The following is a 16256-nucleotide window of genomic DNA, read 5'->3' as shown; positions in this document are numbered from 1 at the left end:
ATTAATAGCATATATCAACAGATTTTGATTAAAAGTGCCATCTGACAAGAATATATAACAGTCTTGGATATTTACATACCTTGAGGAAAGAGTAAAGATAGGGAACATATAAAATAAAGTCGCTTTAACAAAGATGCTAAAATTATTAACATTATAAAAGTTAGCATATGAGGAAAGGTCTATTCTTGTTTCAACTAGCTTGAGAACTTAAACTTTTTGAGCTTTCCAGTCCTGTATCAATGCCTGGATGTACATCCGAACATATACCGGACCTCCAGAGAACCCTCTGTTTAACCCGCTGACCAACTCATGTGCCCAGACCACCTGACATACCTGATATTAATCCACTGGACATGATCAGACATCCTGGTGTCCATCCTTTAGAACATGTGGCATCCATCATGCAGACTGTTTGATTTCTGACTGATAATCATCCTGGACCAATCCTAGGGTAAGAATGTTGGACTGATTATTCTCAAGAATGCTTATTTTACTTAACCTTTTTCTTCTTCAGAACACTTTTGCATCTTTGCCTAGCTGTGGTCCAAGTCTGCAAACTCTAAGATGTTTGAATAATCATTTATTTCTAGCCAAAGCCTCCAGACTCTTTTTAAGTTCATTAGACAACCTAATTGATTGTGTTTTTCTTTATATATTTTGAAATTATATATTGCAAGAAAAAGTAAATAATAAGTCCAGATGTTGGAAACTACCCAATTATCTAAACAAAGTATGTTACACTATAGAGAATTTGAATGACACAGTTAACCATCTTAAACTAATAAAACAATGTACTCCTCAAAATAGAAAGTGATATTCTTTTCAAATACCTATATGTTTTTCCTAGAAATTGCTCATGTGTTATGTCACAGAGAAAATTTTAATAAATTATAAATGGCAGAATATATGCTATATTATTAGAAAATAGCAGTGAAAAAGTAAGCAAAGCAAATCATCCCCTAAGAAATTAAAAAGTATTTTTAAACTAACTCTTAGGTTTAAGAATAACTCTAATGTAAACTTTAAATATATTTAGAAAATAACAGTGAGAATAGTATTTATCAAAAATTTGCAGGCAGTTGGCAAAACAGTTAGAAGAAAATTGTAACCATACTTTTCTATATTGTAAAATAAAAAGAAGGAAATATATAATTAAAAATTCAATAAATGAAACTATAAAAGTAAAACTATAGAGACTCAACAATGTAGAATACCTTTCCCACTCTAGCATCATCCCAAAAGAAAGCTGTGAACATAATAAATAAAACAAAAAGTCCTATCTTTGAATAAAATAATATCCTGGAGACAAATATATAGTAAGTTTAAACAAGACAGAAAAGAAAACACATTACACAGTAGTAGGAACTATCAAAAGAACATACTATAGAGATTGTATTTTGTAAGAACATTATATGAAATTCACAGAAATAAAATTTAAAGCTGAGTAAAATAGGTAATGTTCTAGAAAAAAATATAAAGTAATCAATTTTTTAAATTTGGGAAACATGATCGTGTAAATAATAATGAAATAAATTGAAAAGCTGGTCAAAGATTTTTCCTCAAAAATAAAATGTTTTACAGGAAGATCTACCAAACCATCCAGATACAAATTATTTCTACACAGCAATATCTTCAGAACCTAAGACAATTTCTGGGACATAATAAGCCAGGAACTCAATAAATATTTATTAAATGAATAAAAATTCTAGTAACTGTTAGCAGCTATAAAGATGATAACCATCCCTGTTCTTCCCATAATGTTAATGTAAACCTACTACCACAACCAGACAAAATTAAAATTACCACATATCCAGTGAAATCAAAATTATAAATTAATCTTGACATAGGTTTAAATTTAAATAAAATATTGGAAAATTAAATTCAAGAAGAAAATCAAAATAAATATACTCTATATACTATATATACACCAAATACATATACTATATATGTATATGTGTGTGTGTGTATGTGTGTGTGTATAACCAACACATACACAAGTATCTTTCCTGTCTTCCTGAAAAGAAAAAATAAAAATAGATTATATTCTCATTTTCAATAATACCAAATACTATAAAAATACATAGAATAAATTTTATGAGAAATATCTAACACTCATGTGAGAAAAATATCTAAAACTTTACTAATTTATTTATGGATTTACTTTATTTTTTATTAAATTTATTGGGGGCGACTTTGGTTAATAAAATTATATATGTTTCAAGTGTACAATTCTATAATACAGCATCTATATATTGCATTGTGTGTTCACCACAAAGCCAAATTTCCTTTCGTTATGTATTTGAACCCCTTTACTTTTATCTACCCTCTGCTCTCCCAGTGACAATTTTCATATTTTAAAGGATAACAAGTTGTAATATATTTTTAAATTTTCACATTTTCTCAATAAATTTATAATTTTAAATAATTTTAGTCAAAATGACAATAGTATTTTTAAGAGTTTGACATAATAATATTCTAAAAAAGAATATTATCTTTAAAAGAATATGTCAAAAGTTGAAAATATTTTTAAAAATTAGGGTGGATCTTCCATTACCAGATATTTTAAAATGCATTATTAAAACTAATTAATTAAAGTTATGCAATGTTATCACAGAAAGGAACATAAGGATAAATGAAACAGAATAGAGTTCAGAAATATATACATGCATATGCACACAAATACATATACTATTTTTGGGAGTTTAACATATGATAAAGACAATGTTTCAAATTAATGGACAGACTATAGACTACTGAGAAGAGTTTCTGACAAATCTATTTTCTTTAGGAAGAAAAAAGTTTGTATACGCTATACAGAAAAGGTAAATTCCAGGTAGATCATACATTTAAATTTAAATTATATGTAAAACATAAATATTTTAGAAGAAAATATAAGACTTTTTATAATTTTGGAGTGGTGAGGCCTTTCTAAGCAAAACAAAAGTCCGAAATCATAAAGAAAATGATAAACAGAAAAAGCTATGTTCAATTAAAAATTTGGGTACACTGAATGAAATACAAATGGAAGCTTTCAAACTTGGCAGAAAATATGATAAACACAGGATATCAAACCATATGATAAACGAAGGATTACTGGCTATAAAATATAAAGGCCTCCTACAAATCAATAAGGACAGAAAACCCAATAGAAATTTCTGCAATGTATATGTAAAGATAGTTCATGGAAGAAATGAATAAAAATACCTAGTAAACATGTGAAAAGATGCTCAACTAAAAAAGTATTCCAGACTATATGGCTTAATACACTTACCATGCTTAATAAGCGAGTATATACTTAATATATTAAAGCAATAATACTGATTTTTATCTATCATCAAGACAAAATGTTTAAAAGGCTGGTAATAATCATTGTTAGAAAAAGTGTGGAGAAATGCACACTTACATATCATTTAAATGAAACTGGTACTGCGTTTCAGAAAATCACTTGGCAGTTCGCATCCAAAATTTAAATGAGCAAAGCTTTGACTCAACGATTCCATTTCTAGGTATGAAACATACAGAAATCCTAAGAAATATAAACAAAGGTGAATTCATAAGTACAATCTTATTTGTTAATGGAAAAATAAAAACAAATTGTCGTCATTAAGAAGAATTTTTAGGGAATGCATTAGCATTAATATATTGGCTAGGTGGAAAACCAGAGAAGAGAAGGAGCAATTAGGGGGATCATTTTATAAACTATATAAATCTCTAACCAATGTATTATATACTTGAAAACTAAATAAAATAAATAAATTAATTAAAAGTAATAATAATAAAAGGATTTTAAATAAAATTGCATAAGGTGTATAATATAATCCCCTTAGTTTCTAATAGCTTTATTTTTGTATATGTACATATATTATATAAATGCATAGAAGTCTTCCGAAGGGCACAAAATTGTTAAGATTGTTGACCTCTAGAGAGACAAGTGGCGTTATAAAGAGAATGACCTGAGGAATTTCTACTCTTTATGTTCCCATAATGTCTAATTGTTTTGTTTTTATAGATTAAGATTCATTTATTACTTTGTAATTAAAAAGCAGAAATAATTTTTAATTAACAAACGGAGCCCTCATTTTCTCTTCACAGTAACCCTCTATAATACATAACACAGCTCTGATTGTTCCATTTGGCATCTAGCTTAGCCAAGGAACAGAGTAATTAGGTAAGTAATTAGACTAGCTTCCTGAAAAACTGCTAATAAATATTGGTCTAAGTCTAGAACCAGCTCTTCTGATTCCTAGTCCTAATTTTTTTCAAAAAAAAAAAAGAGCATGTTTCCCCCATGGGCTTGTTCTAACAACACATGAGCTTGTGAAGCCACAGTTTTTAATAAAACTTCCTTTTTTTTTTACCATGATATATCTGAAAACAAATTTCTCCCAGCAGAATGCTCTGACCTCCTCGCATATACAAGACTGCCTAGCATAGAGGAGGGAATTATTAAAATTTTGTCCCACCTGCTTTGCTTCCTGCCTGTCTTTCCATTTGCCCAAGTGAAATTCCTCTACTAAAGGTTCCAGTAGATTTCTTCCCTTCTCTACGAAGTGTCCTCTGTATCCACTCCTCATTTATGATCTCCTCCGACTTACTGCCTATTATTGTTTATCTCAGGTCATTTATCTTAACTGTTCCTCCCTTCCTAAGAAAGCATGTTATAGAAAGCTTTTGCCCAACATATCATAGCCAAGTATCATAGCCAAGTAAATTACAGTTTCTTCATGTATAGAGAAGAGAGAGAGAGAGAGAGAGAGAGAGAGAGAGAGAGAGAGAGAGAGAGAGAGAGAGAGAGAGAAAGGAAAAGGAAAAGGAAAAGAGGAAAATAAGAGAAAGTAGAATTTCTGGTATTGGTGACTGGCCACAAGGAAAATGTTTAAGAAAAAAGGGAAACACACAAGGAAAATGTTTAAGAAAAAAGGGAAACATTATTTAAGGTCTGATGAAAAAATAAGGAAATTATTACTTTGCAAATTAAGAATAAAATATAGAATAAATTTTAAATGTGATAAATGTCTCTAAAAGATTATGCAGTGCTATTGGGAAGGAAAATTCCTTCTGCTTGGAGGACTGAGAAACTGTGAGACTGCAAAATCTGTACTGCCAGGCACCTAGCTGGTACTCAGTAGGCACCTAGCTGGTACTCAGTAACCACAACATTTGCTAACATTGTACAAACAAGCTTTGATAGAGAGAGTAGAACATGCCCAGTGTCATCTGTACACACCTTGGTTTTGGCACCAATTAATTGTAAACACCTGGGCAAAGTCTCTTAATTGTTCTGAATCGAATCTGTATAATGTGGGCAAAGATCCTTACCTTGCAGTTTTCTGTATTATAAAATGAGTCTAGTAACACTTACCTGCAGAGTTGAGTTAAAAAATGAAAAGTTTCTAATGTATAGAAAGTTTTTAGACTAATGCCTAGAAGAGTGCTAGATATCAATATCTTGAATATAAGTAAATGGTAGTTATATCTTGAAATTAGGAAAGGATTGTTAAACGTCAGAAATAGACTACAATGGAAATGAAGCATTTCATAGGAAAAGGACAAATTATGAAAATATGTGAAGTTTGACAGTGAAGGGAATGTCTGGGTAAACTCAAGCTAGACATTTCGAAATAGGTAAGAGATAATGTAAGAAAAGTAGATAGAAGGCAGATTGTAACCTCAACTTCAAGTGTCAGGTTAAGGAGTTTCTGTTTTAGAGTTCATAAGCAGGGGAGTGAGGGAGTCGTATTTAGGTGTTGTTACTGCCTAGCTGTGGCATTTGAACATTCAGATTAAGTAACAGTATAAAATTTGTTAATTTTTATTGGCTAGAATAATTATAGATGCTTAAACCTTTTGCTACTCTGTTTAAGTGACTATGTATTACTATTTAAAGAGGAACCCCACAGTCTAATTTTAAATCTTATTCCTCATCCTAAAAGTGGAAAGACCGTAGCAGAAAAATGATCTTAAATTCTAGCACAGAATCTGAGTTGAGTCCCAGAGAAGTAAAATGACATGCTAAGTTCTCAAGTTTAGCCAGTACCAGAACCAAGACTAAACTTTATGCCAGGTTTTCTCAATAGATAATTTCAGGCTCAAACACCTCCAAGTGAATGAGAAAAAGCCTAAGAAATATGTGAAATAGCTGTGGTTCACTTACCAGGAGCTTCCCATTTGAGATATCTCAACAGTAATCATCAATATATAAATTCAGGTGAACATATTTAAAACTACAAAATGCAAAGGGATTATTGAGAGAGCAAGAAGTAAATATCAGGCATGGAGTAGGCAAACCCACCTGGTACTCTCCAAGGCCAAACATCCCTAGAGACTGTACCTAGGATCAGAGGATGGAAGGGCAATGACTCAAGTAAAACATCCCTGTAGGATAAATTAACTGCCCTCACTCTAGCTTGGAGATGTTTCTGTATTGCCACATTACAGTCCTGTAATTCAAAGATTAAATTTGTAATTATTTCTCTCTTTCCCTATCTTTCACTTTATCTTTTTTTCATAGCCATGCCAAATTACTATGTGGATCAAGATTTAAATTCAAAAAATAAATCAATAGAAGTTTCACTGAGAAAGATAGAATTCAGTCAACTACTTCAACCCTATATCTCAGACTAACTTTGTTCTTTATCAATTCCTTTTTGCACGGTTATTCTTGTTAAATATTTAAAAGGTCATTTATATATTTGATAAGTTTATGCATATGAATTAGGAAAATTATATACTGCCACAAATCCTCAATTTGTTGTATTAGAACATATCCCTTCAGAGATATGAAAATTTAGTAAATGTTTGATATATAATGATTTTCAGATAATTTATTCCAGTTGAGATATGCGAGATATCCAATCTTACCACATTCTTGCCACCACTAGATATTACCAAATTTTGTATGATTTTTCATTGACTTTTCTAAAAATCTAATTTTAATGTACATTTTAATTATTATTAAAGATAAACATTTCTTTTGTCTTCTCAAAAATTTTCATAACTTTCATGTTGATATTGGTGTCTTTCTATTCTTTGCCCAGATTTCCCATGCATTATTTTTGAAGTCTTTATCTATTTGTGATTTATTTATTAAGAATAGAAGCATATTCACATATAAATATGTATGCGTTAATGTGTAGTAATAATTTATATAAACTTTTATATTCTTGACTGTTTTAGAGATCAAAACCACTTTTTTACATTTTAAGTATTATTCAATATTTATTTGTATTTTATGTTTAGAAAGACCTCTCCCATTTCACCATTCATCCTATAGTATTCTAGTTTTTGTTCCTTTATTTACTTATTTTCCATTTAAATTTATATAGAGTCTGGAAGTTACTTAGGTAAAAAGCTAACATTTTCCCAAGAATCTACATTTCCAAACTCTATTTATTGTGTAACTTAGCACTTTACCATTGGTTTGTGATATTTCTTTTATCATATATGAAATTTATATATATGCATGGATGTGTGTGTGTATAGATAGGTAGATAGATAGATTTGTTTCAAGATATTGATTTGATTTCATTGAAGACTTTGTCAATTCTCTTACCAGTGTGACTCAACTTTCCTTGTTTCTAAAATAATGCATTATGTATACTTTACCTATTTGAAATTAACTATAAATCCAGAAAATGATTAGATAATAGTAATACAAAACATCTTTGTCTTTTTTCATTTTAATTTTAGATATATATTTTTTCATTGTTTAGGAAAAATTACTTCATTACTAGATTATTAAATATTTTGAAGATTTTTTGTTTTTTTGTTTTATTGAAATTATTGATATTTTCTAATTGGATCAATTTGTATGAAATAAATTTAAATACATTTCTTATATAAGTATACACTGCTGTCTCTGGATGAAATTTTAATGTGCTACTGTTTTTGTTTGTCACTATTAGTTTTAGGATTTTTACATTCATCACTGAGATCATTCTTTAGATTTTACTCTTAATGCTGTCTTGGTAGACTTTGATATCAGCATAATATATAAAGAATTGGGCACTATCTCAAGTTGTTCTATATTCTAGAAAATTTACTTCTTCATACTTTTTATAGAACTTATTATTATAGAACCAATAATATTTACTAGGCTGGATCCTGTTTTAGAAGAAATTCTTTGTACCTTTACTTTTTAAAAATATACTTGAGCTTTAAATGCCTCTTTGAGTCAATGAAGATTTTCTGAAAATTGGTTCATTTCATTAATATTTTCAAGTTGTAGTGAGGTAGGTACAAGGTGTTTTTAAATAACTTTTCAAATCTATCTTTTATCATATCCATTCCCCTTTTCCATTTTGCGGGGGGTTTTTTTCATGTTATTTTTCAGGTTTTTTAATATTCATTAAAAATAATTGACTACATGGTGGAAAAAAAATGGCATAGATGACAGAAGCTCTGTTCATTCCTCTAGCTACCAAATCAAAGTTGTGACGGAACAAGGAGCACCAGCAAGAAAAAAGTGCTTGGGATCTAGATGAAAAAGCCATACAACTACAGAGACATCCAAGAAATCACCCTGAAATGGCAAAAGATAGGACGGGGCAAGGACACAGGACTGCCTGGTCCAGATGGAGGCTGCGGCTAATGCAGTAGCAGTGGCAGAGACAGAAGCGTCTTAGAGGGACCACATCTGCAAGTGGATTTTCGCGGTGACAGACCTGCTTGCTCTGAGCACCAGTGCCCGTTCTGCTGCACGCAGCAGGCACAAGGGACTTACAGGGAGATATTGTCAGAGTGAGAGCTGAAGTGAGATTAGTTCGGTACAGAAGCGCTGGTAGTATCCGTTGTTCCTGTAGAGTCCTCCCTCTACCAGTATGCTGGACACAGCGCCACCACAGCTACGACTTCATCAAACTAGATAACAGAGCTCCCTTTGCCCAGAGGATTCCCTGAAACTCCACCTCCCCCAACTTGGGCCCCACCCAAGCCACAACCAGGTATATCCTCAATAAGGCAGGTGCACCTTGCTGAGCAGCACCTAGACTCACACTAGAGGCAGCTGGCCTGGGTTTATGGTATGGTCTTTTGAGGCAACTAAGCACAGCATCTGTGGATTGCTTGCTGAATCTTGACAGGTGGCCCCAGAGGGGTAGAGGCTTGGGCTAGATTTAGCCTGCAGCTGAACCTCTATTAGGACTGTGCCACTGGACACCTACTTCACACATCCACACTAATAATACCGGCAGACTTGGGAGCTTTACTTCGTACATAGAAACAGACACCAAAAGGCAGCCAAAATGAGAAGACAAAGGAGCAGAAACCATATGACAGAACAGAATAGAGATCCAGATATAATGGAGTCAAATAATCCAGATATAATGGAGTCAAATAACAGATACAGAGTTCAAAACACTAGTTATAAAGATGCTCGATAAATTTTGGGGAAATGTAGAGGACTTCAACAAAGAGATAAAAATGGAGATGGAGATTATAAGAGAGAACCAGTCTGAAATGGAGAATACATTATCTGAGATGAGAAGTATATTAAATGGAATAAACAAAAGAATAAACAAAGTGAATAAAGAGGAGGATCACATGCCCTATCTAGAGAACCAGGAAAGACAATTAGGACACTCAAACAGAATGGTAAGAAAAAAGATGCCAAGACTATAAAGATGATTTCAGGAGGATATAGGATACAATTAAGGCTCAAAATATTCATCTGATCGGCGTCGGTGAAGAAAATCAAGATGTTGAACAGCTGTTTGAAGAAATCATGATGGAAAACTTCCCTAACCTGATGAGGAAAATGGACATAAAACCCCAGGAAGCTCAAAGGATTCCAAAAATCAGGGATCCAAAGAGGCCCACACCAAGACACATCATAATTAAAATGCCAAAGGTTAAATACAAAGAAAGACTTTTAAAAGCTGCAAGAGCAAAACAAATAATTACATATAAAGGAACACCCATATGACTGGCAACTGATTTCTCAAGAGAGACTACGCAGGACAGAAGGGCTTGGCAAAAAAATATTCGACAGGATGAAGACCTAGGATATACAACCAAGAATAATTATCCAACAAAGCAATCATTTAGAGTTGAAGGACAGATAAAAAGTTTCCCAGGCAAAAATAAACTAAAGGAAATTATCACCGCCAAGCCAGAATTACAGGAAATGTTGGAGGGAACTCTTTAAGAAGAAAAAACATGTATCAAAAACAGGAATAAAGAATAGTAACAACTACATTTCTATCAATAAGTACTTTAAATGGAAAATAGTTAAATGCTCCAACCAAGAGATGGAGCAGCTGAAAGATTAAGAAAGCAAGACCTCTACATATGAAAAGGAAGAGAATGGAAACAGATGATGAACCTAGAAGATATTTAAGTCAGACAGAGAATGATAAACACTATATGATTTCACTTATATGTGAAATTTAAGAAATAAAAAGAACAAACTATTTAAAAACAGACTCACAAATATAGTGGACAATTTGGTGATGAACAGAGGGAAAATGGCTGAGGGGATGGGAGAATAGGATAAAGGTTTAAAGAAGTACGCGTAGCTGATGGATGGTCACGGGGATGGGAAGCATGGCATAAGGAATGCAATTAGCATTAATACATTGGCTAGGTGGAGGGTCAGGGGAGAGAGGGAGCAATTGGGAGAATCATTTTATTAATTATATGGATGTCTAACCAATGTACTATATACTTGAAACTAATTAAAATTTAAAAAATAAAAATTAAAAATTAAAAATATAATTGATTACATCAAACTTCTGCACAGCAAAAGAAACTACAACAAGGTAAAGAGACAACCATCAGACTGGGAAAACATATTTGCAAGCAACACCTCCGATAAGGGCCTGGAAAACAGTATGGAGGTTCCTCCAAAAAAACTAAGAATTGATCTACCATATGATCCAGCAATCCCTCTACTGGGTATTTATCCCAAAGACTTGAAAATTCATATCCAAAAAGATATTTGCATGCCGCTGTTCATAGCAGCATTATTCACAGTGGTCAGGACATGGAAGCAACCGAAGTGCCTTACGATAGATGATTGGCTAAAGAATCTGTGGTACATACATACAATGGAATATTACTCAGCCATAAGAAGAGATGAAATCCTGTCATTTGCGGCAACATGGATAGACCTCGAGATAATCATGCTAAGTGAAATAAGACAGGCAGAAAAAGTTGAAAATCACATGATATCACTTATATGTGGGCTCTAAACCTAAAAGCAACAAATGAACAGGACAAACAGACTCATGGACATGGACAATAGATTAGTGGTTACCAGAGGGGAGGAGGGAGGGAAAAGGAAATGGATAGATGGGTTAAAGGGGGTCAAATATGTGGTGACAGAAAGAAATCTAAATATGGGAGATGAACACACAATGTAAATATACACATGCCTACTGTTAAAGGGTACAGCTGAAACTTATTGGATTTCATTAACCAATGTCACCATAAATAAAAATTAAATAAATACATAGATAGATAAATAAATAAAAATAATTGACTCTAATAGTTATCTATTCTTTGATTTTATGTTTTCTAATTAATTAATTTCAGGCTTCATATTTATTATCCTTTATTTTTTATTGGGATATTATCTTTTGTTTCTAGTATCTTATAAATTTTCATGCTTCATTAATTTATTTGTATTCTTTACTTGAAAAAAATTAAACTATCATTTTGTATTTAAATACATCATAAGCTACCCTGAACAAGCCCGATCGCGTCTGATCTTGAAAGCTAAGCAGGGTAGGGCCTGATTAGTACTTGGATGGGTGACCACCTAGGAAGACCAGGTGCTATAGGCATAAAAAATAAAAAACTAAGGGATTATAAGCTAACACGGTCCTTGCAATCTTGAGATCAACCAAGGATTGCCTTGCTAAATACATACATACATATATATACACATATATATATACATACATACATACATCATAAAATTTATGTGAAATGTCATCATAATCATTAATAAATAAACCCCTGTTAGAAAATTTATTGAAAAATGGCTTAGAAGACAGATGCTTCGTTCATCCCCTCTTGCAACCACATAAAAGTTAAGAAGGAAAGATGGAGCAAACAGCAAGCAGAGTTGTCTGGGGTCTAGATGAACAGAAGCCCTGCAACTATGGTAAGAAATATGAAATCACCCTGCAACAGTTGGAGGTAGGATGAGGCGAAGACACAAGGCTGCCCCATCTGAGCAAATGAGTGGGACAGAGGCTACGACAGTGACAGCAGGCAGCTGCAGATGCCTCATAAAGGGCCCATGTCCAACACCGGACTTACGCAATGATAGACCTGCTTGCTCTGAACACCAGCACTGGGTCAGCTGCTCAGGAGACACCAGGGACTTACAAGGGGACACGAAGTTGTCGGAGTAAGAGCTTGAGGCTAGGCTCACTCCTGGACAGAAGTTTTGGCAGTACCCATTGTTCTTCTGTTGAGCCCTCCAGCTGCTCTCAGTGTGCAGACGCAGCACTGCCATAGCTGAGACATCATCAAACTGGATAACAGAAGTCGCTCCCCTCAGAGGATTCCCTGAAATTTCACCTCCCCCAAATATATTATCTGATATGAAGAGTGTATTAGAGAGAATCAACAGTGAATAAAGAAGAGGATTGAACCACTGATATAGAGGATGGAAGCCAAGGACACCCAATCAGAATGGAAAGAAAAAAGTCACCAAGAATATAATAATAATTTAAGGAACCTATGGGACAAAATTAAGGGTAACAACACCCGAGTCATAGGGGTACCCAAAGAGGGAGAACAAGAAGTTGAATATATATTTGAAGAAATAATCATGGCAAATTTCCTTAACCTGGTGAAAGAAATAGACATACAACCAACCCCAGGAAGCTCAGAGAGTCCTTCAAAAATGAACCCAAAGAGGCCCACACCAAGACACATCAAAATTAAAATGCCAAAGATTAAATACAAAGAGAATCTTAAAAGCAACAAGAAAAAAGCAGTTAGTTCCCTACAAGGGCACGCACATAAGACTGGCAGCTGATGTTTCAGAATAAATTTTGCGTGACAGAAGGGCTTGGCACAAAATATTTGACATGATGATAACCCAGGATCTACAACTGAGAATACTTTATTCAGCAAAGTTATTGTTTAGAGTCGAAGGGCAGAAAAAGAGCTTCCCAGACAAAAATAAGCCAAAGGAGCTCATCAGCAGCAAGCCAGTATTACAGGAATTGTTGGAGGAACTTCTTTAAGAAGAAAAGATGTCAAAAACAGGAATAAAGAATGATAATAACTATATTCCTATTAACAAGTATCTCAAATGGAAATGAATTAAGTGCTCCAACCAAAAGATAGGGAAGCTGAATAAAGAAGAAAAAAATAAACCCTACATATGCTGCCTACAAGAAACTTACCTCAGATTAAAAGACACGCACAGACTAAAAGGAAGGACACATAAAAAGATATTGCCTTGATGAACCTAGAGAGTGTTACGCTGAATGAAATAAGTCAGATAGAAAAAGAGAAATACCACATGATTTCACGTACATGTGGAATCTAAAGAACAAAATAAGAACAAAAATGGAAACAAACTCATAGATACAGATAATATTTTTAGGTCTACTAGATAGAAGGGGATGTTGAGGAGGAAGATATAAAGGGGCAAAGGGATTAAGAAGTACAAATGGATAGATACAAAATAGCCATAAAGATATAAAGTGTAGCATAAGAAAAATAGTCTCCAATGTTATAAAAAATAGGTAAGAGAGAAGAGCGGTACTAGATTTAGTGGAGTGACCACTTCGTGAGTTATATCTCTAATCACTACTCTGTATAAATGAAACTAATAGATTATTGTATGCCAACTATTATTGAAAAAAACTCATTGAATTGTACAATGTAAATATGAGCAACTAATTATCTATTATATTTCAATAAAGCTAGGGTAAAACAAAAAAAAGAAAATTTAATAATTTATTAAGCTTCCTGCTGTATTTATTAATACAATTTTTACAATTTTTTATTTATAGTTGTTTCAAAAAGAACGTTGGATTGCTATAATCTTCTATATCCCACCAAGTCAGAAATTTGGTATTATTTTTATTTTTTAGTTATTTATTGTGATAAATTTAAATACCAAAAAAATGTATCAATTTGAATTGTATCATTCAATGTGTTTGTAAGCTTCTTTAAAAATACACCATTGTGTCTATGGCCATGCTACCCTGAACAAGCCCAATCCCATGTGATCCTGGAAGCTAAGCAGTGTTGAGTCTGGTTAGTACTTAGATGGGAGACCACCTTAGGAAGACCAGGTGCTGTAGGTGTAAAAACTAAAAAAATTTTTAAAGTAAGGGATTGTAAACTGACAAGGTCCTTGCAATCTGTGAGGTCAACCGAGGGTTGCCTTGCCTAAAAATATATAAATAAACAAATAAATACATTTAAAAATTAAAATACACCATTATAACCATGACCATAATTGAGATATATATTTCCATCATCCTAAAAAATCTTTTTGTGCTTCTTTCTTCATCTATTATACCAACTCATGTCCCCATGCAACCACTGACTGCTTTTTGTCAATATAGATTAGATTTGTCTTTTGGTCACTATAGATTAGATTTGTCTTTTGTAGAATTTTATATTAATTGAGTTTTAATATAAAAATTTCTATCTGACTTCTTATAGTTTGCATAATGATTTTAAGATCTGTCTGTGTTTTGTATATTGGTAATTCTTTTCATTGCTGAATCTCATTTTATTACATGAACATATTACAATTTGTTTATCTTTCCCCCATTGAAGCATATTTTAGTTATCTCTAATTTTTGAATATTGATAAGAAAGCTTTTACACATGTGTGCAAATTTTATGTGGACATATGCTTTTATTTCTCTTGGATAAATTCCTAGAAGTAAAATTATAGGGTTAAATGATGTGTAACATGGTAAGAATCTGCCAACTGTTTTCCAAAGTGACTATACCATTTTCATTCATACCAACAATGAGTTAGAGTTCCAGTTGCACCACATTTTCACCAACACCTTTTCATATCACCTTTTTAACGAGCATGTAATGGTATATCATTGTGGTTTAAATTTACATTACTCTGATAACTATTGTGCATCTTTTCACTTGCTTATTGTCCATGTCTATATCATTTTGTCAGGTGTCTGTTCCAGTCTTTTGTGCATTTTAATCAGATTGTTTTCCTTATCATTTACTTGTAGGATTTTTTTAAATGTGTTCTAGATACCAGTTCTTTGTCAGATATATGAATTATGAATATTGTTCATGGTTTGCCATGTCATTTTAACAGTGCCTCTTGAAGAACAAAAGTATGAAATTTTGATGAAGCCCAATTTATCTACTTAAAATATCATTATTTGAATTTTGTGGCCTACCTGAGAAATCTCTTGCCCAAACATCATGAAGATTTTCTTTAATGTTTACTTTTACAGGGTTTATATTTGTAGCTTTTATGTTTACACCTTGTAGCTTTATAGTAAATCATGACATTAGATAGTAATATTCCCGCAAACTTCTCTTTTTCAAAATTGGCTTAACAGTTTAGATCCTACAAATTTCCACATAAGTTTTAGAACTACTTAGAAATTTCCACTGGAAAAAAATTCTTAAAAAATTTTAATGGGCACTTAATAGATATTTGAGTGTATTGGATCTATTGACCAATCTGAGAATTGACATCTTAATTTTGAATCTTCCAACAGAATAGCAATGTATATTGGTCTACTTATTGAATTTTCTTTAATTTCTCTCAGCATTTTTTGAGTTTCCAGAGTACTTGTTATTAAATATATCCTTAAGTATTTTATGTTTTTGCTATTAGAATAAATGGTAACCATTTTAATTGTATTTTCAGGTGTCTATTGGTAGTTTATAAAAACATAATTGATTTTTTTATGTTGACATTGTTTTCTGCATTCTCGCCAATTTACTTAATTCTAGTAGCTTTTTTTTTCTGTAGATTTCCTAGGGTCTTCTACATAAACAATTATGTCATGTGAATAAAGAAAGTTTAATCCTTATCTCATTTCCTATCCTGTGTTATTGTATTGGCTGGAAGTCCAGTACAATGTTGAATGCCAGTGGTGAGAGTTCCCAATCTTAGATGGAAAACTGTTAGGCTTTTTCACCATTAAGAATAATATAAGCAATAATTGTTTAGTAGATTCCTTTTATCAGGTTGAGAAAAAAAATCCTTCTGTTTTCTCAAACAAATTTTTTATGAATGAATCATGAGTTTTGTCAGATATGATGATTATATGATTCCCTCCTTTTTT

The 16256-nt window shown here is 32.4% G+C and overlaps 1 protein-coding gene across 2 annotated transcripts in view; it reads left to right on the top strand.

Annotated features, from left to right (window-relative positions):
* LOC107502265 (olfactory receptor 8D4) overlaps positions 1–16256 on the top strand; it is a 127629-nt gene that overhangs the window by 83082 nt on the left and 28291 nt on the right. The gene's annotated exons all lie outside the window — the stretch shown is intronic.

The sequence above is a fragment of the Rousettus aegyptiacus genome, unplaced genomic scaffold (assembly GCF_014176215.1).
Source record: "Rousettus aegyptiacus isolate mRouAeg1 unplaced genomic scaffold, mRouAeg1.p scaffold_m13_p_5, whole genome shotgun sequence".
NCBI lineage: Eukaryota > Metazoa > Chordata > Mammalia > Chiroptera > Pteropodidae > Rousettus > Rousettus aegyptiacus.
Note: the sequence above shows the minus strand (reverse complement) of the source record. Positions and strands in the feature narration are given on the sequence as shown.